The sequence below is a fragment of the Cuculus canorus genome, chromosome 2, assembly GCF_017976375.1.
Source record: "Cuculus canorus isolate bCucCan1 chromosome 2, bCucCan1.pri, whole genome shotgun sequence".
Classification (NCBI taxonomy): domain Eukaryota; kingdom Metazoa; phylum Chordata; class Aves; order Cuculiformes; family Cuculidae; genus Cuculus; species Cuculus canorus.
Window position 1 is genome coordinate 122845806 of NC_071402.1, and position 26830 is coordinate 122872635.

The window sequence follows — 26830 nt, forward strand, 5'->3', positions numbered from 1 at the left end:
TTCCCATGGTGGGTACAAACATTGGTGTGAACAGTATTCAGCCCCCAAAAAGAGCCAAAGACATTTCCTCTGCTTCCTCTTTTCCATTCTGCCCCCTGACCACAACACCATGAAAAATTATAAAGCAATAGAAAAAAATTCACCAAACAACAGATAACCATAGGTAGGAGTCTTTCTACCTCAGCTACCTGCTGATTTGATTCAAATCATTGAATTCTGCCTATCACTTTCAACGCCTTTTAACTCAATACCTTAATAAGCAGGGTATTAGCTGTTCTCTTAAAACCAAATGATTTTGTTCTCACCAGGTAGTCAAGTAGTGAGGAATTGAATCTCAAGAAGTTTTACATGACAGAGAAAACATATTCCATCCAACTCTCCTTTAGGATCTGATACTCAGAACATGTAAGACACTTTTCCAGTACTTTCTCATATCCTATACTCTTTTATATATCAGTATGGCTTTGGCCCAAGTTTAACTCTCCAAAGCTATAGAGGAGGAAGAAAATAAATGAATAGAATCATAGAATCATGGAATGGCTTGGGTTGGAATGGACCTTAATATCAGTGGTTCCAAGTCCCCTGGCACGGGCAGAGACACCTCCCGCTAGATCAGGCTGCTCAAAGCCCCATCTAGCCTGGCCTTGAACACCTCCAGGGAGAGGGCATCCACAACTTCCCGGGGCAATCTGTGCCAAAGCCTCACCACCCTGGTCATGATAAATTTCTTTCTAATGTCTAACCTAAATCTTCCCCCCTCCAATTTAAAGCCAACACACCTTGTTCAATCACTCCATGCCCTTGTAAAAAGTCCCTCCACAGCTTTCTTGTCAGCCCCTTTCAGGAAGACAGCTATAAGGTCTCCCTGGAGCCTTCTCTTCCCTAGGCTGAACAACCCCAACTCAATAAGCCTGTCCTCATAGCAGAGGTGCTCCAACCATCTGATCATCTTCGTAGCCCTCCTCTGGACCCATTCCAAAATTTCCATGTCCTTCTTATGTTGGGATTCCAGAACTGGACACAACACTCAAGATAACGATCTCACAGGAGCGGAGTAGAGGAGGATAATCATCTCCCTTGACCTGCTGGCCACGCTTCTTTTGATGCAGCCCAGGAAGGGTCGGCCTTCTGGGCTGCAAGCACGTATTGTCAGCTCATGTTGAGCTTCTCATTAGCCATCACTCACAAGTCTTTCACTGCAGGGCTGCTCTCAATTGCATTGTCCCCCAGCCTGTATTGATACCATGCATTGCCTTGACCCAAGTGTAGGACCTTGCACATGTGTGACCTCATGAGGTTCACACAGGCCCGCTTCTCCAGCCTGTCCAGGTCCCTCTGGATAACATCCCATCCTTCTGGCATGAAAAAATATTGTAATATAGAAGTAGGGGAAAAGTGTGGGTCAGGGGAAGTTAGCCTGAAAGAAACAAAAGTCTCTTTAGGAAGTGTATGAGTACAAGACTTTAGCAGACAGGTGCAATTTATCTTGAGACATCATATTACTATCATAAGACACTATATGATACAGCCAGCGTTCATGAAACGGTAACACAATGTGTTCTCTTTCTTCTTGAAGCTATTTGTCATTTTCCATGCCGTTTCAGATAGAATTATTCCTCAAAAAAACATTACATTCTAAAATATTTCTCAGCTAAAAGCATCATCAAGTCTCATTCACAACTTGTTAATGGAAAAAAAAACCTGTTAGAAACTGTGTTCTAGGTACCGTAATGGGTGCTTAGTGCTGCATTCACTGAACCCATCAGTGGCATCTCACAGACATCTAGCAAGCCTATTTACTTCATAAATCATTGAAACGCGTGAAGACCTTTTGTATAACCCAGAAATATTCTTTAAGTGTTTAACATCAATAATAATGAAAACTGGCACCACAACAACTTAAGCAATGTAAAACATGGCATCGCAGGGCTCAGCTTGACTTTCATTGAAGGATTTCTAAATATAAGAGTACATCATCAACAGTGACAGCTTGCTTAGTGACTCAACACAGTGGGAAACCTATTGCTCTAGAGGACTATGTTCTGCCACATTATTTAATACAGACATCACAACCATGCTGTTCTGTTCTCAGTTCTTAAATGCATGATGCAAAGGAACCCACACCTCAGTACTTCTGCCTTAAACAGTGAGAATAGTTCAGAGTTGTTAGATCTGCACTACTTATAGTGTACTACCAGCATATTAGTGCCAAGTTACATAATTTATTGTGAGAGTTAGAAACATTTGATAGTCCTTCTAAAACCTCAGCTGCTGGAATCAAGAGATTGCATGAGAACATCTGCTTCCATTTTCTAAGCATGCACACTTCTAGCACTCAATACATGAAGAAAAGCTATAACCCATAAAAAAAACACTCTAAAGGCTATGAACCCAGAGACACACAGAAATAATGGGAAATATTTAAAAAAAATAGTCATATATTCGAAAGCTCAAAGTTTATTGTATTAGTGATATTTTATACTTTATGTAAATCATCAAGAAGCCTATGAATAGTAAGAAACATGAATTGCAAGAGAATGGGATAGAGTGAGGAAATGATAGGAAGGACAGATAGCAAGGGGTCAGATATCAGTGTGTGTAGTGTTATAGCTGAGAAGAAGGAGAAAAGACCTTGTGGTGGGAAAGCCAGGACTGGCATTACATGTGGAGAGGTACTTGGGTGAAGATAGTCAGGCAAAAAAGATGATGGGGAAAAAGTGAAACAATACTGTGTATGCCAAAACTGGTGACCAATGGATATAGGCAAGACAAAGAGAAGCCAAGACAATAGAGAGTCAGGAGAGAAGGAGACTGGGATTATCAAAGCAGATGACTAGGAATGGTAAGAAGAACTGGGAGTCAGCAAGGCATGAGAAGAAACAACAGAATTGGGATAAGAAGACAGAGAAGGAGAGGCTGAGGCTTTTGAAGACTAGATACGTTATACAAAGACAGATGCGTTTAAGATACTGGCCAGAAATAGAAACAAGGTTGTGCGGATTCCTGCTTTTTCCAATGCAAGCTCACCCACCCCCAACATTGCAACGTAAACGTGTCTTATGGTGGATTCTTCAATCATGTTATTACATACATTTTTTCTAGTTGTTTACTGGGAGAAGAGAAGACCTGCCCAGTGTCACATTCAGTCATGGGTCCATCTACCTATAGCCCACGTCCCAGCTGAAAACTCTGCCGAGCAGCAGAGTAAACATACGTCCTCCTGTTGATTGTAAAGGCTGTATGAAAACTGCTGTCCATGGAATATCCAAAGAGCTCTATGACTCTTATTATTGCCCTGTACTTGTTCTGGGAATGTAATAGGGTACTCAAGAGGAAACAGCTTGCTGTAGTAACTGCTTCATTTGTTGCAGAGGCTGTAAGATCTGCAGCAAATGAGACCATAAACTGAAAAAAAGTAAAGAACCATTCCATGGCTAGGGTAGTAAATGGCGATACCACTACTTGGACTGGAAAATTCCTATGCCCAGTGTGATGCTGGGCATCCCTCTCCTTTTCAAGGTACCTGCTTGCAACTCTGGGTTACTCTATGTAAATACTGAATGATTCTCAGCAACTTTTTCAAACAATGGTACATTCATGAGGTATTGCAACCTGAGGAAGAAGGGACCAAAAACTGGTTCCTGACTTTGTATTTAATTAGGAGAGATGAGAACGATAACTAGGAAGATCTAAAAATACTTTGGCTTAGAACAGTCAGAATGCTTTCTCTAGTCACTCTGACTTCTCCCTCTAAAATGGTATTCATTTAAAAAGAGGGCTGTGCGCATGTATTAAATAATAGCAAAATGAAAGCCAAACCATTCTAGCCAAACAGAAGGGAATTGATGTAGTGAAAAGGGAAAAAAAAAGATTTTTCATTCTATCCAAATTAGTTTTTCTCCCATTTGTTCATTCATTTATTTTACCTATTCAGTCACCTAACGAAAAATCCCTTACTTGCTGACTTCCTTTTCGGAGTGCTCAAAATGGCAAACTGAAGGCAGTGGAGGACATACTTCGAACATATTAAGTGGCAGGCCATTCTAAGCACTGGTCCAAACTAGCTGCTGCAGACTAAGCACTCAAAATTTATTTTTTTGGTACTTATGAAATCTCCTTTTTCCTGGGTCAGAGTTGTCTTCTGCAAAGTGCAAATCTCTGGATCAACTTCCTCCTTGGAAAAATAATTTCCACATAAAGATAATTTACTTAATGTTTGTATAGTTCTCATAATAGAATGACGAGCATCATAGAAATGCTATATCTTGAGAAAGATGCTCAGAGTGCGGTGAATCAAGCATGAGCTATACACAGAGGAACAAAGAGAAAACTTCATGCTGAATATATACTCATTAGATAAGCACTATCCGTTCTGTACACTGAGTAAGACTGAAATCCTGGTGGGAAAAAAAGTCACATATACTCACGTATTCGAGATTATCATTGTGGAAACACACACTAGGGACATATTAAATATGCTAAGACAACCACACAGTCAGGATCATTTATTTTCCTAACTTTTGCCTGCTTAACTTCAAAATCTCAATGATATCTTTGTAATATATTTTTAATTGCTACATAATTTAAAGGAAAGAAATACTGCTTGATAGCAGTGATAAGTAGGACAAAGGGCAAATTGCATTGCCTTTTTTCACAAGGACGTAATGATTAGAAAAACTCCTAGCCATAGAATTAATCCTTTACATTAGTTCTTCTGAAAAGAAAATTGAAATGCATTGAACTAAGCTATCTGTCTCAAATATATAAGAAGTCCAGATACTTGAAGGAGAGTTCCATGATTGGAAAGCAGGACAGAAGACAAAGGTGTAAGATAAAGCCAAAGTTGCAATGTTGAGTATCCTGAAAGAAAATGCTAAAACCAAACACAAACAATGGGAAAATATGACAATATGAAAAGGTGAAACTTCAACAATAAGTAGCTGTAGTGAATGCATCGCAGTTTATTTTTTATATAAAATACTGCCAACATCTCTCCACTTAAGGTTATTTTAGCAAAACTCTACTCACCCCACTGCAATTACTGTACATTGATGGTAAAGGTGTTTATGCTGTGACTAAAGCTGAATAAATAAATGGAAATTGCTATGCAGCATATGCAACTGACAGCAAAAATGAAGAAGGGGTGATATATGGGACCTCTGCTGAAAACTATAGCAATACAAAATCTAGCAGTCTCTTCAGGGTGTAAAATACATACCTGTAAGGTAACCATAGAAAGTTTCCAATTTTTTATTGCTCAGTATTTACTATGCTGCTAGTTATTTCTGTGGGACTTATGTAAATTGGCAGCATTTATAAGGTTTCTTCAAGCTTTTTGCAGTGTCCCAATAATGGATAATCAGTTTGAATAATGGGAATAACCTGTGTAAGGGGGCAAAAACGAAAATAAATTTTCAGAAAATATTTTATGTGTGACTAAGTCTAAAAGCTTACTTTTACAGGTCTAGAGGTCAGTAGGATGCTCAGTGATCCCACTTCAAACAACAATATATTTTCCCCTGAACAATGGTGTCCCATATCAGGCTTGGTGCAAAAATAAGCAGAGAGACAAACACAAGAGCTGCCAGAATTATTCTTGAGTTTTGTCTGGGAATGCTTCCATCCACTTTCACGCCCTTCCCTCTCAGTTTCTATCCTTTGTTCTGGATTTTTATTGTCTCCTCTCAGTTATTGGTCCCTACCATATCATCTTTGCAGTCTTACCCATCCTCTCCTCCCTTAATTTGGTCAGTTATTTGAAAAGAAGGCAGTTACTGCGCTTTGTATTCCAGAGGCCTCCAAAAAAAAAAAGTAAAGGATTTGTAAATAATCCTTGTGTTACTGGGCAATAAATGCAATTATGGGGACTGGGTGGATGCCATCCTCTCAAACCTCTGTGAGAGGCAATGAAGATGTACTCCCCCAAAGATGGTCTGCAGAAGATGTCACTGCATGCAGACAGATGGCTCTACTGAGGCTGCATGGAGGGGATGGACTCATCTGCAGCCTCCACTGAGGTTTAGCAGCCTGCTGAACCACAAGCCTGCTATGGTTTCCAAAACCATAGAGTAGAACATGGTATATTTTAACTTGAGAAAGGTGCAACTCTGCTCCAGTCCTGTCTCAATTAACTAGCAGAAAATCTAAAATTAAGCGGGGCCAAACCCAAAGAATTTAGTTTAAGGCAGTTTCATTTCTCTTTTAAATTTATTTCATTGCTCTTCTGCTTTCCCAGAAAAAGAACAGGATACATATCAAACCACAAGAACATTTAACCACAGAATAAAATCAGTTATACTTAGGTAATGCCAGCCTAATGATGAACATGAGCTAAATATTTGTGACTGGCTGATAAAAATAAGTTTGCATTGATGTTAATGTTGCATTAACCTTACAAAATAGCCGATCTGGGGAAGTTAGAGTTTTTGAGTGATGTGTACTTACACTCTCACTTGAAATCCAATTTCATGCTATGAGGTACTAGCTGAACTTATCATTCTGTTTAATTTTTTTTTAAATTAAGGTCCCTTAACAAAAGATCTCAAGTAAAAGATCCTCTCAGAGATAAAAGGATAAAAGAATAACTCAGGAGGAGAAAATGCTGCATGGAAAAAATCAACTCACTTCTAGTGCAGAGGGTCATTGCCAGCAGAGCGTTACAGAGCTACATATTCTTAAGGGATATGACACAGGAATGAAGAAGCAAGGTGACAATGTCTGATGATAATACCAAACCAGTCAGAGAGCTGAATTCAGCACTATAAAAATCAATAACTGGGTACTGAAGTGGCAGATGAAATTCAAGAAAGAGCTACAGGAACGTGGGAAAAAAGTTGACATTATTAAACAGTTAAGGCTATTGAGGAACAAGATCTTGGGGTTCTAACAGGCCTATAGAAACATAATTTTAATGGCCATTAGTAGTCAAAAAAATTAAGATTAGGACATACTAGAAAAGAAATAGAGGACAAAGGAGAAAGCACCACTATATCCCACTATAAATCTAAGAGTGCATCACATCTTAATTACTGCATAATGTTCTGTCTCTCTACTATTTCAGAAAGTATATAGGATCAACAAATGTTAAAAGAAGTAGAACAACAATAATTGCAGGTTACAAATGGCTTCCATTGGAGGTGGGCTAAGTAGATTAGGACTATAGAAAACAGACAACAGAAGAAAAATGTTGTGGAGGTCTTTAGTATTTTGAGTTGCTGGGACTAGTAGCAGAGGAAGAGAGAACTCTCACTCTGTCACCATACCTGGACTATAGGAAAGATTATCTATGCAACCTCTTCAGTTGCTTCACATTGTACAGATGCCAACAAACAAAATATGCAGCATGAGGCAGAGGACTGTCACCCTTTACATTTCTCATCACCAAATCTGTTGAAAAACAACAACAATAATAAGTAAGAATAACAATAACAACTTAAAGGGAGCTTTGGAAGTTAACAGCAAGTGAAATCTAAACAACTCTGCTTTGTTTATTTCAGGCTCTAAGAGTGTAAGCCTTCCCTCAAGATACATCTACAGAAATACATGTATGCATCTTTCACACACACACGTGCACGCGCACACACACACACACATATATAAAAGAATATTAACACATTTAAGTGTTCTCAGCATTTAGATGTTCTTCTTGTATCTTAACTGAATTACCTACTTTTCCTCCCTATAAAAAAAACAACAGTTGCTTTGCCAGGGGTAAAAAAAGGTTAGCTATTAGACACATAAACTAACATTACCCCATGTGTGAAATTACTCATTCTAGATGTAAAAGAATTGTTTCTGCTCAATGCAAAACCTGTTGTTCAATCCTCTCCTCTCCTCTCCTCTCCTCTCCTCTCCTCTCCTCTCCTCTCCTCTCCTCTCCTCTCCTCTCCTCTCCTCTCCTCTCCTCTCCTCTCCTCTCCTCTCCTCTCCTCTCCTCTCCTCTCCTCTCCTCCCTACTTTTCTCAGTGTTTTACCTCTATTCAGCACTCCTAAGGTGACATCTAGAGTACTGTGTGATGTTCTGGACTCCCCAGCATGAGAGAGACATGGACATGCTGGAGACAGTCCAGGGAAGAGCTATCAAGATGGTGAAAAGACTGGAGTATCTCTCCTGTGAGGAAAGGTTGAGAGCTGGGATTGATCATCCTAAAGAAGGGAAGTACCTGAAGGGAGGGGATAAAGAGGATGGAGCGAGGCTCTTTTCATTGGTGCACAGTGACAGGATCAGAGGCAATGGGAAACTGAAACACCGGAGGATCTGTGTCAACATCAGGAAACACTTTTTCAGTGCCTGAACAAGCACTGGCACAGGCTGGCCAGGAAGGCCGTGAAGTCTCCATCCTTGAAGATATTTAAAAGCCATCTGGACGGGGTCCTGGGTAGGTCACCTAGCCTGCTTTAGGTGACCCTGCTCGAGCGGGGGGATGGATGAAGTGACATCCAGAGGTCCCTTCCAACCTCAATTGTTATGCCAGTCTGTGATTCGAGTTTTGCTTCTGTCTTGCTGCCTACCAAACACGGACTAATTAAAGACCAAAAGTATGTGTATACACACACATGAGCATTTATTATGCCCATGTAAAATGTTTCTTGGTTCCAAATTATAAATAAGAAGCATAATTCTATCAAATAGGACAACACTCTTGTTATTGAGCCAACAGATTATTAGATTTTCAAGACAGCTGCCTGTAACTAAATACCTATTTAATGATTATTCTCATGCCAATCTGAGCAATAATAATTACCATGTCAGTGTAAGATCGTAAAGATAGAGGTTTGTGTAAATTCTTTCTTTCGTAATAATTTTCTGAGAAATTACCTTTCTAGCTAAGAAGATGTCATGAATTATTGATATTGATTTTTATAATCTTTTTCCTTAATATTTAGTCCCCTGTTATGAATTAATCTGAATTATTAATTGAGACATTAAAATACATATACACGTTATAGCAAGCCAGCTGAAGGGCCAGTTTTTTTGATGCAAGCTCAGAAAGCAGTCTTTGCAAGAACTGGTACTGAAAGTGTCCTGGAAGAATTACTCTTTGGAATAGAAGCGGCAAACTAATTTATCTGTTCACAAAACATTTTCCTTCCTGCCTCAGCATTAAATAAATGTATTTAATAATAGATCTAAAGTGTTTTGCTCAAATATTCCTAGGAAGGAGGAAACAGTGTCTTTGGGCTACAGCAGTGAAATAGACAAAAGAACATAACCTGCGATAAGCAGTATCCAGAAATGTTTTTCCTTGGGTATTTGAAATTTATTCCCATGCAGCAGAAGATGTGTTCAAAATCTGCCAAAGTTCTGTTCAAGGCCTCAGACTGAACATAGATCTTTTAAAAGCTCTTTACACACAACAATCTGATACTGGCTACTTGTGTCACTTCAAACGTCAACATTCGGTATTTTCAGTCAGTTTGAGAGGTTGAACTTGGGACACTGTTTGAGCTCTGACCAATGCAGGCATGAACAGAGAATTAAACATTAAGACGGTCTTTTAATCTAGATCAGGATACCCCAGAAATAGTATAACAATAGTACAACATTGTACATGTTCTCATTTTAATTTCCTTTAAGCCTACACACTTTGGCGTAACAAGTCTAATAGCTATTAAAAGAAAACAGAAAATTCTCCAAACATGTGAAAGCATTTGTAGGAAAGTCATTATTGTTACCATTACTTTTGCTGAAACTCTACTGGGACTACAGTCTTTTTATTTTTTTATTAGCTCTCTACAAATAGGATGTGAATTCCAGCATGTGCACTAATCAATACTTTCTCCTTCAGTACCCTGAGAAAATAAGGGATTCAGATGATATCTCCTTAAATGTCTTAAGAGAATGCCTATGGCAACTCATATGCCTTAAATGCTAATCTGAAAAAAAATCCAACCAAACAACAACAAAAAGCTAAGAACATCCTCCTCCTCTATCCTCAAACATTCAGTTGGTTTTACTGCACAGTCGCCTACTTCCCATTCAAAGGCATTCTGAAATAAAGCTTATTAACACTTAAGGTCAACTGTAAAGCTACCATAACAATTCACCTTTTCCAAAATATGCAAAATCTTTTCAGCAGTCAAACAGTAACAAAAAGAGAGTTATTTTATTCTTTGCATTAGAGGCCTGATACAAAGCTATACATTAAATTCAGAGGGACTTAGATAAACTTTCCTCATTCATTAAGGCTGTTTTTTTATTTCATTAAGCCAGGACCAAAGATTTGTCCTCTGTTTAGAAGAGAAAAACACTTATTGGTTTATGGTATGACATTGTACAATCACACTGCCTCTGCCTATTTAGGTGGTTGCATTGGTACAATATTTGATAAAATGTTTCCAAAAGAGGCTGGGCTCAATCACTTAAGCAAAGTGACTAGATTCCCAAAACCTTGTTTTCAACCAGAGTTCCCAAGTACTGTAAGCTGTAATGTTCTCCCAAAGAAAGAGTGTGCTGGCTGGAAGAACGGCTTTTTGTTTTCTCTCTCTCTTTTCTTTTTTTCCTTTTTTTTTTTTTTTTTTTTTTTAACATGGCAAGCAAGAAAGATGTCGTTCTAACAAAATATTCAGGTCAAGATTTGTCCTTCTTACCATTATGGTGAGGGTTTTGCTTAGTCTGTAACAGCATTTCAGGAGCCATGAACAATACAGCTGTGGAAAATGTAATGCCAAAGGAAGTGGAGACAGTGACACAGGAATGCAGCTTCAAAGCAGAAAGCTCACAAGAAAAAAAAAAAATGTGCCCCATTCTTATTCTTGTGCTTTGATAATAGCTCTGTATTACCCACATTACAGAATATCAGTTTCAGATCCCTCTGGGATGATCTTAGTTCAGAGATCTTAGATGTTAGAAATGGGGTAGACCACTCTGAATGGATCACCTTGCTGCTGAAACATCAGGGGGTGATAAGACAGCCTGGAGAGACAGCTAAGACATATTTCAAAGAAATAAAGGCATGACAGCAAGTATCTGCAACTATCACTGTTGAACATTAGAAATATAATTTAACAAGAGAAAATTTGGTTTCCCAGCACAGATTGAAATAAGCAGATGAACAATGACTTTACTTCCCACAAGACTTCAATTACTCAAACTTAAACAAAAACAAATTCACAAATGCAACTGGAAGAATAAGAGTCATAGTTCTAGTGCTGAATCAACTTAACAAATGTAATGGTGTAACACCAATAGAGTAGCTGTTGTTCTAATAGCTACATTAAACCTCTGAGCATAATCAAAATGACTTTGATATTTCCATGAGGCAGAGTAAACTCAGACTGAGTACTATGCCTAAACCATTAACAATATTGTTGCCTTCTTGATGATTAGTTTGTGTTTGGAGTAATTTACTGTATTTTACACTAGAAAAGGAGAAATTATGCATTAGGGATGGAACATTCCTTCTTATTTGTCCCTTTTTGGAAATGGAGAAGTTTATCTGGCCCTTAGCATAGTTTTCAATTTTTGTTATTCTCCAAACTGGTTAAAGTTGCAAATCATCATCCTAGCACTGAGTGGGCTAAATTCTGTTCTGAAACATGTACGTACAGTCCTCAACTTAGCCAGCTTCCAGGGTTACTCTACATGAATACAAAGGGAGAATTTAGTCCTCTTCACTACTTTCTTGTGTCTCTTCATAAGGATATTCATTTGTCCAACTAAATAAAAGAAGTGACTAGGTACACATAAAAAAATGAGAAATCGTTTGTCTGTCATGCTTGACCCTAAGGTAAGACCTGTATGTTTTAAGCAATGCCCCTATGAAACATAAGTTTCTAAGCAGTTTTGAAGGCAATTTATCTCTCCGTCAGCATCACACAAGTGAATGCAATATGCATTATGCAAACAGTAGCCAGGCACCTGACATGGGGGTGGTCTCAATCTGGAGTCTCATTTCCCAGACTAGCATAGGATGCAAGTGTCACAGAGGCAATGTGTGGAGCTCCCAGGAAAGCTGAAAGAAGGAGGAGATGTATGCCCTCTGTGATGCCTGCATGCAGAAAAGTTGGAAGGATGGCATGAGACAAAGCCTATAAAATGAAAGGATGTAAAGAGATGAATGACACAGGCTGCAAAGGATTTGGCAGAGTTCCAGCAAGGATTCGGGATATCTCAAAGGAGAGGGAAAGGGTGAGGAACAAGAGGAGGGGGGAAATCAAGAGTCTGATTTATACCAACAAAAATAGGAAATTCAGCTAAAAGGCTGACAATCTGTTATCTGCTTATCACTCTGCATAGATATTTCAGTGGTATCGGGCAGTAGAGAGTGTCAAATTCTGTTCATGCTGTTACACCCACACACAGCTCAGCAGGTTAAGACTGGCATGTTCTAGCTTAATTGTGCCTGAGTCAGTCCAAACACGTACTTTTGTAAGGTACTTTTATCCTTACAGTTTTCTTTTCTTATTCTTATTAGCAAGATCAAAAAGGGCACATACAAGAGAAGACTTAAACACAACCCTTGTAAGATTTTATCAGGTCCAAATTAAACTGTTAGTGTGTTCTCGTCAACAGACTATTCAATGGCACTTGAATGCCAAGCTCTTACCAGGGTTTTACACTCTTACAAGGTGCTGACTTCAGAAGGCATTTTTGCTCAGTGTTTCATTCCACAAGAGTAGCATCCACGGTACTTACTTGTTTTGCCAAATAACAGTTGTTCGCAGGAGACATTAGTGGAGCACAGCATGGCTTTTCACATCACAAATTCCACTGATGGAATGCTAGTCTGCATTTCACGTATAACAATACAGCTCTGTTACCCTGGCATACTTGCATAGTGTGTCAAATAGCGGCCTCCAGTTATGTCCACACTTTGGGGGAGTAGCCAACTAGTTCAGAAAGAAGACAATGTTTGGTAACAAAAAATAAATGTGTTAATTCTTCAAGTCCAAAGTGTACCTGTAAATGGGAAGTGGGAAGACAGAGAGAGAAGGAGGAGGTACGAACTCTTTACATCTATCCTGGAATTTAAATACCCTCATTCCTTCTTTGTTTCCTGAAGATTTTCATTAAGGAGAAAAACTTATGCCTGTTCCATATCTCTTTTACTTTCTTCCAGAAGTTTTGAGATAATTACATCTGAGACTTTCTTGGACAGACTAAAAAATGAAATTCTGTTTTTTTTCAAATTGTAATTTCAGTTCCACCTGGTGAGCAATAAAGAATTAAAACATTTGTTTTATTTCAGGTGGCCAGTTGTACCTGTTCTCATTTAGACAACACAGAAAACGATGTGTCCAGGATAGTAAAGGAGCATGCATCACACACACACATAACAAGAAGACACTATTCACAGTTTGCTTGATAAATTACAGCACATTAAAAGGGAAAATGTCTTCTGCGAGGCCAGGAAAAGGCTCAGACTGCTGTTCTATGTCTTTGAGACACACTAATGACCAAAGGAGCAGTTCAGTTTGCAGGAAACGACAGAAATACAAATGAAATTCCCTCAAATATATACTTTACGTAGCAAAATAATGGGATATTTACTACAACAAAGTAAAAAGAGGAAGGAAGATGTGCCTACCTATGCTAGATTCGTATTTTCAGAATGCTGAGCATTTTTTAATTTACAAAGCAATCCAAACACAAACCAGGCAGAGATTGTGGTACAACCTTTTAAGGATTCCAAAATAACTTTGTGTTAATTGATACTAGTTGCTGTATGAAAGGAACAGGCCCAAGTAACAGAAGAATTTGATACATGGGTGGGAAAAGAAGGCCTTCTGGTGTGATCTCATCCTGAGTAACAGAATGTAGTCTCAGTAACCTATGAATCTTCTGAAGAAAGAGAAATTCATACAAAAGCATTTGGGCAGTGACTGGGCAAGTGGCCTAACCAGGCACAAACCGATATCCACAGTGTTCTTGTGTTTGCCTCTGATTCACCAATAATGAATCAAGCCTTTCCTACAAAGTGTACTTGCCAGCGTTGACCCCTGCATCTTTCCCTCTGCTCTTTTTCAAGGAAATACAACCTCATGGTGTAACCATTCCTTCCCTAAACACACCACCAGTGCTGTCTCTGCCTTCCACCTGACAGAGGGGAGTCTTTCAATGTGCACTCAGTCCATTATCTCTCACAGGTGTTCACCACCTGGCTCATGTGGAGGACAAATCTCTCTCCCAAAGACTTTACTTGCATTGGAAGAAGTAACATGAATACCAAGGAGAGATGAAGGTGCCAGTTATTCAGTAAGCAGTTGTTCAAATGCTACAACACCATCACAGACTGTTGCATAGCTGACATCCATTTTAATTTCTGGTTCAGCAAGTTCACAGTTTGTGAACAGATTGATCAGTTGCTGTTTGTTAATACACCTAATCTATGTATGTCCCCGGTTTCTATGCTTCATGAAGCTGCGTACCACAGTGTACAGGAAAACAGAATTGCTTTGCATGAATGCTCTAATCTCCAGTTCCAAAGCATAACAGGACTATAGAGATTCTACCTTGTTGTAGGCATCAGCTGCTGGACCACAAGTTTATTTCATCTGAAGTGAATACAAAATGTGATCTCTTGGTGTTTGCTTGAACAGAAGACGTTTTTTAAAATAAAGCAGTAACTTGTTTCTACACAGTTAAAATAACAAGCGTATTAAGTTAATTTCTTGTTTAAAAGTGTCTTCTGGGATAAAATTTAAATCACCCCTTTTTAATAATGACAGAGATCTATTTACAGACAAATGCCAATAAGAGGAAGCAGCATTTCAAGATGTTTAAAAACCTATTCAAGAAGTTTTCACTGAGAAGCGCAAGGAACCATAAACAAGAGAGTCTGTAGCTGGATGCCATTATAGCATCTGAAAAGAAGATTATTCCTTAGAAAACATGACCATGATATGATTATTTTTCTATGGATTGGATACAGTGTTTGGCACTATATCCTTTCCAAAGATGTAGTTAACTTCCTTTAATTTTATAATAATGACGTATGACACAATGTCCTCTGGGATTAATCACAAATATTTTTAAAAGATGAGGCTTCGTTATATCTTTGTTCTTTGTATCTTGGCTTTTGTTAGCGCATTTTAATTAGGATCTGGTATCTGCAATAAACAGTAAACATAAAGAGCTTTGCAAAAATGTATTAGACTGTTTGTTTTCACACTCTAATGCATATTTGCACAATTTTACCATGAAAAAAGGAAAACATGCTAAGCTCTTGGGCTCTATCCCAAATGTCCTGGAATAGAATCCGGAAATTACTAAGAATGAAACTAAACCACATCATATTTCAGCAATTAACCTAAGAAAAGAGGGCACACTCCCTATGTGAAAGATAGTTTTGTGGGAGGCATTTGTGAAGGAAAGAAGCTTCTAGAAGAGATATGCAAGCAACTATTTAGGATTAGATTTATTCTTTTTTTACTAGGTAAAACCTTGATCAATGCACTGAGGTGATAAACTTTTTTTCTCTCGCAACAGTGGAGAATATTTATCATTTATTCCTCGTAGTTGAAGCAAAATGTGTCTAAAAGAATTTGGAAAAATAATACAGCCTGAAATTCTGATCATTTAATTTATCAGTTACACAGATACCAAAATACAAAATAACAACTTTGGGAATGTGCAGAATAAGTGAATTTACAGTGGATAAAAAACAGATGCTGACAACAAACAGCCTCAGATACAGGGGATGGGATAAACGAACTTCATTATAATCATATGTATATTGATTTGAAGAAAGTTCTGGGGATTTATATTGCTTTTGTAATACATTGTAACATCATATTAAAAACAAAACAAAACGAACCAAAACCCACTCAGAACTCAAAATGCCATTTGCCAAAGACAGATGTACTTTCATTTCAAAGTATTCCTATCAAACTCTATCAGGAAACTTGAAAGGTTTAAAATGTGGCTCTTGTGAACAATTGGTGTTGATATGACACCTTGATAGTATTTGAACGTGACACAAAAGTCATAAAAGTATATAAGCAATTGCAAGGTGTAAAGCGATTTTTCCCACCAAAGCTAGGCTTTAATGTGTTTCCAAATAAAACACAAGATTAAGTAATTTATTTTGTCATATGATTTATTTATGGGCTGAAACACTGTAAACAACAGATAAAAGATACAGACTTCGATGTCAAAGTAAAAGATGAAAATCATTACATTTTATTAGCAGAAGATATATAAAAATGCCAAAATGAACTGTAAAGCGAGGGAAAGTGTTATGCTCAGAGGTCCTGCATCAGAGTTGCATTTGTTTTTCCCACCTCCCCTAAAGGGGAATAATAGCTCTGAATTTAATTAAAAATCTATTTTTTAAGATTAAAGTAATGAAAAAGTTAAAAGACTGGTTCACAAAGAAGAGTAACTGTGAGGATCTCAGGGAATATGAACTGATGAACTCCCTTATATTTCATTTCCTCTCAACTATTTGTGGGAGGATCACTAGCATTGCATAGGAATTGTTAGTCCTGGATAAAAGCAAGGATTTTATAAACCAATAAATTTTTCATTAGTTTTACATAAATTTTAGTAGCAATAGTTTAATTCCACTCAAATTATTTCCATCAGATGAGTTGCTGCTGAATGCAACATTATACATTATATTAACTAGGGCATTTAGAAACCTGGTTCCTAACCGTGCTGCAATGCTCGAGGCATTGCTTGCCATACATTTTTTCTTAACGTGTAAAATAAAAATAAAACAGATAATGAGAATGAATCTAAAAAGGAATTTCAGAAACTACTAACCACTGACAGAACTGGAAAATCCAAACTGACTATTTAGACACTTGTAAGGTCTTTTAATATATTTATATGCCTAAAGTTTTCTTGGTCCTCTTAGAAATAATTCAGAAATGTTATGAAGTAATTCCTTATGCTTCAGCTTCATCTGTTCTTTTTCTTAGGCTACATACTGAAACTTCAAGAAAAGACTGGAAGAAAGAATCATGTTGTGATTGACCTTGATAATTTCTGAACCTGGACTTGGGGAAGGCAAAGTGATACATCCTTGCAGGTCTGTTTACAGCACACATGAACATCTCAGAAAACCTCAGGTGGGAGAAGAGAATTTCTCAGAACATTAAGAAGCATTTAAGGCTTGTAGGTCAAGATCAATCTCTTTCTCCTCTAGATAGCTGATAACAGGTTGTGAGACTAAGCATAACCCGGTCTCATGTGAAGCAGTCACAGCATCTAGTTACAGTTAAGCTAAAGATTTTCAAAGGAGCTTCATGTGGAGCATGTTCCAAAAGTGCAATTCAAAGGCGACAAAAAAATCTGGGAAATCATGGCCAAGGGTGTTTATGAAAGAACCGCTAGCAAGCTTCTCTCTTGTAAAGTGCAGTTGATTGTAAGCATTCTCTGCTACTTGGCCATTCACACTACTTGGCCAGCCTGAAAGAGATGATGATGTGATCATGAGAAAAGGATCAGCATTAATCTTCAAAGAATAGTTTCTTTCTGAGGGGTGCACTCCCTCCAGGTCAATGCTGGTTGACTCTAGCCAGAATCATATACTCTTCATTATCATTTTTATAAGACTCACACATTGACCTTCTCCTGTTTCCCATTTTGCCTTAGTTAAAATCACAGAGTTGCACCCAAAGGCCTGTGCATAGAGCTTTCCAGTGCCAAATAAACCAAGTATATCTTTTTATGCTGTATGGTTTATAATTTTCTTGATCCTGACTTCAATGGAAATGCTGTGTGTTGAAGGATGACAAGATTGGGCCCCCAGGCAAGAGCTCTGTAGAATAATGTGTAGGAATGTTATTGTTGGAATTTTAAGAAACATCATCTTCTAATTGGGCCAAACCCAAGCCATCTCCCTCATGCAAGTAATCAGTCAAACTACTCATATGAGGAAAGAAAAATGCTATGAATCTATTATGGTTTACTTGAAAAGAGCCGTATCTTTTAGGGAGCCTTTCTCTGTTATCTATACACAGTTGTAGTAAAGCCATCTAGTTGGCACAGGATGGTGGATCCCATGATACAGATAAATGGATTTGTCTGATCCTCTATTTCTAGTGGCTATTTTGCCTTATTTAAAAGTGCGCAGAAACTTTGCTACCTGTGTTCAAGCAAGGCTAAGCAAAAGTATGGTTTCACACTGCCTAATGCAGCAACTTGTAACACTTGCTACCTGATGCTGAGCACATATCGCACTAGCTAGTGCTTAGCTTCATGAGTAATAAAATCATTATTCACAGCACTTGAATTTTCAAAACTACTCAGATAATATAAATTTTGCCCTACAGCTCATAGTAATTTGACCATTCTGACAGAAACATTTCTAGCAGACTACTCTACGACCTTATTAAAGCCCACAGTAACTCAATGCAGATTTATGCAATTATGCAACATGTTTTGGACACTAAAAGAACACTCTGTTACCATTCCTTGCCCATGGAGTAACTTTATAAAATGTAGTGTCATCTACTAGCAAATGTAATGGAGTGAGGTAGGAAAGGAGACACAAGGATAGAAATAACAATGAGATCACGAAGCTGAAATAAATTCTTAATTTTTATTGCTTGATATATGCCGAGAAGCTAGAAAGTACAAGTCGTTTCCCTATGAATTTTGTCCTCTGTTTGCCAAACTTTATAATTTGTTGTTTCTCCAGCACTGAAGAAGCCAGCATGGTTTTGCCTTTTCCTTGCATTCCTTTCGGTGTGTTAAATTCATACTATTATATTTGCAGGGGTTTCAGCAGCAATGTGCACAGCTTTGGAAAAACTGTTGCATACTAGAAAACTGCACTGTAGTCCACCTATTGCTTTTCCTTTGTATAAAAGGCACCGCACTTGTTAATTACACATCACAGTACATAGAACAGAGGGAAGCCAGGCAGGCAGTGAGCCATATCGTCCCCTGTAGCACAAAAAGGAACAGAATGAAAAGATGCACCAAAAATCTCTTCTCCAATAGAGTCGCACAAAAAGCACCCAATATCTTCATCACCCTCATGTGAGCTTGTTCTCTAAACAGAAATCAATTGGTGTTGCAGTAAGCAAGGAAGCTTCACTAATGAAAGGGCACTAATTATCTCCAGGTACTAAAAACATCTTGTATATTCTGGACACCTAATACGCAGCAAATTGCATAGGACCATATTTTGTGAAGGGACAAACTGCTCACTAAAGACTCTTTGTTTCTACTGAGCTGCATCTCAGAGCAGGGAAAAACTCTCACTGACAACTCAGGAAGCCAGAACTGGCAGGCTGTTATTTTTTTTCTGTAGATCACCTGGTTAAGCCTGTGTGACCACTTGACTACAACACAGCAAACAGATGTAGAATAAGGAGTTTGTTATGCTAAGCTTACGGGGCAGCAGATGCTACTTAAACATACTTAAACTCACACAACTGAAAAAAAAATCATACTGATGGTTAAATGGGTAAAGAAATGCTTCATGCAGCATGAGGTAAGGTTCATGGGCAGCTGACATAAACATTGACTGTAGTGGCCTTCAAGAAGCAAGAGTGACCTGCACCAGCAGATCAGCTTTCCACCCTTTCTCTCCATTCACTGAACTCAAGCTATTCCAACGGATGTTATAAATTTTTAGGTGTTGTTCTACCTCTCATGCAGCTTAGTCTCAAGTTTTAAACAAATTGCAGAGGGAAACTTTTGACTATAAAAAAGTAAAATGCAGACTTGCTGTACAAACCACAAAACCATGAAAGGAGTTTTTAATATGACCATTGGAGACAATAGCTAAGAAAAAGAAAGCATATACATAAGAGACGTATTACAGATTATGAGAACAATAAATCACAGACACAGTGCACCAGCACTTAAAAGCTGAAGACAGAATATGGAATAACACCTAGCCACAAAGGCACAAACTCAAATAAATGTACTTTTAAGTATGGAACAATCTACTCTATATATACTATGTTCACTAAAGGGTAGTCAACCTACAATATGACAACAACAATTGAGTGTGTTTTCAGATGCAGTAATGACAATGAATATTTTATTGCCACCTCTGACACTGTTCATTCACTTTATTTTTTTATGTGTATTATTACTTTACTTTTTTCCAGAGAAAATAGTAAAAAAAAAGGGGCCGTGGCTTTAAAAAATTCTTTACAAGAGGCTGTACCTAGCTTCCTCCATAGAGAGCTTGATCCAGATTCCACCGAAACCAATAAGATTCTTTCCATTCCCTTAATGTGACTTTGTCCAAAACAAATAAGCGTGTAGGAACCTGCACGCTGCCACTCAACTGACCCAAGCACTTGATAGTAATCACACGGCAATTTTATCTTGGATTTTTGTATTCCGTCTTATTTTGACTCATTCCAACATAAAGCAATCCTCTTCTACAAGCTGAGCTCTTAGGCAGCATGTAATAATACGGCTGAATAATGCAACTGCAGAAGCTGATAGCAGTTCATTAATTTGTGCAGAGTTTAGTTTAACTTCTGACCATATGCGTATATTTTCTAAATTCCTATGTGCATTATAGTCTAGATGAAAACTTCAGAGACAGGAGCCTTAAATACTGTACAAAGCACACAAGGGCTAAAAGTCTTAGCAGATCACGAAGCAGCCCTAGACAGCACTGCACCACTACAGCTAAAATAACCATAAAGGCTCCCTTCCTTCTTTATTAGTGATGACCATTGGGAAGGGGAAGATGACACTAGCAGGGAACACCAATTTTTCAATGACTGGTACAACCAAAGGTGCAGATTATAAATTGGTATGAAAACTTAAACCAAGAATCTATGTGTATAGATATATGCCAGTTCAGGATTTATCCCAGGAATTTTGAAACAATCCCCAAGAAACAGCTCTCTATGGAAAAATACCTGCATCATATTGTTATAACTGTTGTCTTCCATGCAAAAAGACACTGCTGAGAGGCAGTAAACACCATATCAAGAAAAAAAGGGGAAAAAAAGCCCAATACCAAACCAAAACGAACAACCCAAAACCAGACAAACAAAAAGAATGAAACATATTAGGAAAGCTTCCTTCTCAGTTGCTTTGAGAAACATTTGTTCAATCAAAACAACGACAGTGAAAGAAGTGGTTTGGGTTTTTTATCAAATTAACATTTAAGGTAAGTAATTTTGTCAGGCTGATAGCCTTTCCAACTGATCTTTATTTTTGCACCAGATTACACAGAATAGCCTGATTAAAATAAACTCATTGTTAGTTTATCTTTGAATGCAAAACATAAATCAGAATGACCAAATCCTATATTACTAAGCAGCCTTTGAAATAAAAAATGCTTTATTTCTAAGAGTGGTTATATTTTTATCATACGCGGCTTATTTGTCCACGTTCATCTCACACTTGCTTTGATATTTGTAATAATCCGAATACTTACTACAAACCTAATTGTACCATCAAAAGAATAAGAGAACAAAGTGACTATACTAATAATTCAAACAGTAAAACTGTTTAGTAGAAATACCAAATGAAATGAGAAAATACAGCATAGTTGACATTTTGCCTTAGCTAAATTTCACAAATGAGCTCTATATGGAGGGGAAAGCATCTTAATCATCTGTAAATGATAATCAGTGGCACTCTCTGCATAAATCTATTTCATACAACACTGGGGTGGATTCTCATTTTGTGTCTTTAAAATATATATAAACCAGCAAGTACAAAAATTCTTTCAAAAACAGAGAGTAAATTCCAGTATTAATGTGCTTTGTTTGGAGAAACAGTGAAAAATTCGGACTATCTGAGGAGCTTGCTGTCATCATAAGACTAAGCTAAATGACTGCGGTGTACATTCAGAAATCCTTTACTTCTGAAAAAGCCCTGCTATTTGCATTTCAACATAAAAAAGGTGATGGAATCTTCCCATCAGTTTTTCCTATGCACAAGTAACAGAAAATCAGCAAGAAAAATTACTGAAGTTCTGAATTTCAGCTGAATGCTTAACGGAGAGTGGATACTTCGTAGCTAAAAAAAAAAAAAAGGAAATAAATGATTGTCAAGACTCAAGTTTACAAACATGAAGAGAAGCAGTTTTATTTTCTGAACCTGTGAGTAGCTCTACTGACCCAAATGAAGTAAGTTCAGACTCCTTTTCACTAGAAAATCAGTCTTATATAAGACGGCATTTTTTGCAGAGACAAAAACCTGTTTGGGAGTAAGTTGAGAATTAAAGTGCATGGATTCCTTTATGTGATCATATACCAGTGAAATAATAGAGATAATTTGAAGAGAGGAGAATAAAAATGGTTTGCATTGGAGATTCAATACTCTATTATTTAAGGATAAAGAATTTCTAATAGCCATTAAAACGAAAATCAAGGAATATATAAATTTTAATTTGGTCTCTGTTTCATAACATAGTGTACTGAAGGCTTTCAAAGTGACTTTTAGAAGGTGGATTTTAGGTGTATGTTAAGAAATTAGTAAATGCCAAAGGCAAGAAAAATTGGAGCTATTAGCAAAGCTAACAATAAAAAATTAGAACATCAAAAATCCCATAGTAAAAAGCTTATGTAGAATTGCTACAGATTAAGGCACTATTGAATAATATTGCTGTTAAAGAAGCCAATTATTTTTATAGAGCAAATAAATTTTTCTATGATAATTCATATAAAACTGGTAAATGGTTAACTGCCTTAATAAAAGGGGAAGAGAAATCTCAACATTACAGCAATTTATACAAAACAAGGGGTGATAATGAACAAGAAGAATTAGGTACGTGGTATCTCCAGGGTATATTATGAGACTATATAAATCTGAAACTCTGAAGACAATATCTAAATTTTGAGACTGAAAATTAAGAACTTGAGTCTTCTCTGTCTTTTCCTTAACACTGGAATAAAGAGGCTGGCTGTGGTCCAAAAGAGGCTGGGAACAGGCAGACCTCAGTGACACCAGGCAAAGATGTCTGTCCATCAGATTTTTTTAATGCTGTATTTGAAGTACTTGGCTTCTTTACACCAGAGACCTTTACATTTTCTGTTAAATGGAGCTAAAGAGTCCCTATTACATCACTGAAAAAAATCCTATTTTAAAACAGAGGAAGAGGTCTTTGTGATTGATGAGCTGTCACCCTTTTTTGCTCATTTGTGACAATACTAAAATGCTTAGTCAGCAGGAAAAGCAAGGTAGTGAAAAAAACATTCATGGAGATCAGACAGATTTTGTGAAAAACAGTCTCACTATAGAACACAAACAAGGTATTGAACACTAGTAGTAGCTGAACGCCAAACATTTCCTCCTCCTATAACTGGCAGCTGCAGCAGCTACTGAAAGACTGCATGAGCACCATGATTGGCAGGGCTATATAGATTTGTTCGAAATATAGTGTCTTAAAAAGGCAGCTCTTGAGAGCAAAAGCTCTCATTGAATAAAGTCTTCAAACTCAATCTTTGTTTCAAAGAAACACTTATTAGACGGGATATCCTCCTGAGAGCTCTCCCACAGAATTTGTCCTTATTCATGACTAAAGTCACCTCTGGCTGGACTTACAGGCCAAACTACAGTTGCCTCAACAGGAGAAAATTTAGTTTTATTCATGTCTTCTGCTGTAATATCAGGCAAATTCCAAGAAGACAACACAGGCTAACTGCATCTGATTATTTTCATACTGTTTCTACTGTATTTTGCTAGAAAGAGCAGACTTGGTGCTTGATTTCTCTTCTATTTAGCATTTGCTATTCAGAATCACAATGCAGGAACATGGATGTTCAGGTGTCTTCCTATTAACTCATTTACCTCTGCCTGCTGATATTTGAAGTTTTGTTTCATCCTGTAAAGACTCACACTGAGAATAGCAAGACAGGTGCTCTTTGTGTCTCTCTTGGTCTCAATACACAACTTACTCCAATTGACACACAGACTCCTGTTCAGCAGAAAATTGATAGTCAAGGAGAATGGAACACACTGTATGAAGTTTAAAACCTTGAGTTCTTTCTCTTCTTTTAATTTTCCTTTGAAGTAATATGAAAAAAACGTTGTGCCTGAGGAAGCCAAAAGCAATAGCTCTCAATATCAGGATAGGAACATACATTGTCATAACAATGGGTCATAAAAAAAAGAGATCTATTTACAGTCATATAGCTAAAAAGAAGTCTAGGATATGTGGTTCCTTTGAACTATCTGACTTTGGTTGCTCATATTACAGATTGACACTTGCATTTTTAGCAAAAGAAACTGATTGTCCTTTCCAAGGTTTTCATGTAGACTTGGTAAAAGTAGGGAAAAGAATTACAAAAAGTCATAGAAAACATTACCAACTCTTTACACAGGTATCAGTTCCCCTTCAAGAAAACTTGCCCTTTGATGGGAGAATGGCTTTTGTTTTACAGCTCTTGGGGCAGGGACAGTTGCATGTCATTGATGTGCTTGCACAATAGTAGATAGCCTCAAGCTTTATGATTATTTAGCACCACAGGGACTATTAACTGCTGGTAAGACTGCAGTTTGAGTTATTGGATTTCAATAACAGTTGCAGACTTGGCCTTTAATCTAATTTCCAGTGTGCTGTTTCATTTCTGCCTTATCCAGCATGGTGTCAGCAATGCAGGATCAGGCCCTTCAAATTTGCTTACTGACTGCTAATAAAACTCAAAGCAGAAATCATAGTTTGAAGTCAGTATTCAACAAAGGACACGGCAAGACTTTTCCTACTGACAGACATTTAAAAAATGTTTACTAGTTTGACCTCTTGTGACACCAAGAATGTTTTCATTTAAAATGGGTGCAATGAGTTAGTGCATTTCAGAAAGGAATAGCAAACCAAAAGAAAAAATTTGTACTCTTCGTGCTTTTATAAAAAATGAAACATACTAGAAATTTTTTTTTGAGAAAAGAATGCGTGTGTGCTCAAGGATCTGTTTCATCTGCTTGGGCATCATTTTATAGTACAAATCTATGTTCTATACTATTCGGAAGATTTTGTTACAATGGACAATTGACTGACAATGTTACATCAAGAGACCACCTACCTGAAAACTGAGAAAAGAATGTGGGTTTTACAAGGACTATACGCACAAAAACATTTTCATGAAAGAGCTATGTGACACTAAAGTTCTCCAAGGAAAGAGGAATGTGCGCCACAGTTGGATTTTGGTCAGAGGGAAGGAAAGGAGAAGGGTTAAAGCAAAGAGAAAACAAATTATTTGAGAGAGAAGGTACATCCTTTGGATGTCTTATTTGATTTCAGATTTTAGAGGACACAATATTAGTAAAAAAACATTTTCCTTTTTCCTGTCTGTACTGATACTAAATAGAAAATTGGAGGACTGGCTTGGGTCTGTCCTCACAAATATCTACTCAAATCCTCACTTAATGAACTCTTGAGATAAAACATTACACTGCTAAAGCTTCAGCACCTTTCTTGTTCAGAGATGGTGCTAGAGATTAGTGTTCCTGTCTCTGAAATTACAGAGGTCCCCTAGCAGACTCATAGAAGACTATTAACTTTCCCAAAATGCTGAAGGTTAACAGAAGCTATCTGCCTTTCCTTTTCTATAGTTCATTGTAGATCTTTGTAAGTCTTCAGACACTCATCCTTGTAAAGAGTAAAGAAAAAGAAACCACAAACTTAACTGTATTCAGAACTCTAGATCTTCACAAGAGCTGTCTGTAGTTCAGATTTCGGGGAAAAAAAATGGTTTTCAAGTTCAGATATCAAAATCAATGATGAACATTCCTGAAGTTTGGAACGCAATTTTTGCATGTACTAATGTTTAGAGAGATTTTTCACTTTTTCAACAACTTTTACAAGATGCTCAGAGAAAATAAACTTTTCTACCACTTGTAGAATGTATTATAAACATCCAAAGAAGAGAGTAGTGCAATTCTGTGGAACATTATAGACAGCAAAAAGGTCTCCCTTCTCTTTTTAAAGCTAAGCGGGCCTTAGTCTCTCAGTCTCTCCTTGTCCATCATGTTCTCCAGTCCCCTGACCAGCACAGTGGCCTCCACTGGACTGCCTCCAACATGTCAATGCCTTTCCTGTGTTAGAGAGCCCAAAATCAGAAACAGTACTCCAGATGCAGTCTCACAAGCGCTGAAAGAAATAAAATAAGTGCCGGTAGTAATAAGATCATAGGACTCTACCAAAGGCTTTGCTAAAGTCAAAGCATAAAACATCCATTGCCCTTGCCCTGTTTTCAGCTTTAGAATCTTTATATATTCTCCAGTTTATTCCTTGTTTCTGTCCTGCCCCACATATGTGTAGATAAATGCTCTTAGACTTTCTCTGAAGTTTCACTGCTACATGAGCCAATCACTTATACTCCCACCTAACACCAAGAGAAAAAATATCTTCACAGCAGCAAAGTGACTTTTTTTCCACTGTCTTCTGCTGACCCACTCAAATGCTACAAAAGTTTATTTGGAGAGAATTAGGGCCAGTTGCCTCAGTTCTCTCTATAGAGTAGGAAGAATTACAGAGAGAACAAAAATGAGAAGATCTTCCCATGGCAGCACTACATAAAGTGTTCTAGAGGAAACAGTTGCTTCATCCCTTCCCAATCTCTCACCGGTTATTACACTAAAATAGACCCCAGACAATCACTATCATAATGAGGTTAACAGATACGATAAATTCAGCAGAAGCATTCTTTGGTTTTGATTGACTTTGTGGCTGTGAACTCCTAACTTCAACCCTCTCACTCTTTACTTTATGACTGACAAACATTTTTTAGGGCTAATCTGAATATCCATTGACACATTTAAAGCTTTTTTGAAATCCCTGAATGAAAATTGTGTCAATAAAAAGTAATATTATTTTGAAAACACCTTAGAGAAGGAGTTCCTTCTTTTTCTAGGACACCCCTCTGGTGAAGAGGCATGCTGCTACATCAGATCACCAGAGAAGAAAAGATTGTGCTCAGGCACAAAGGATCCCATGTAAATTTTGCAGAG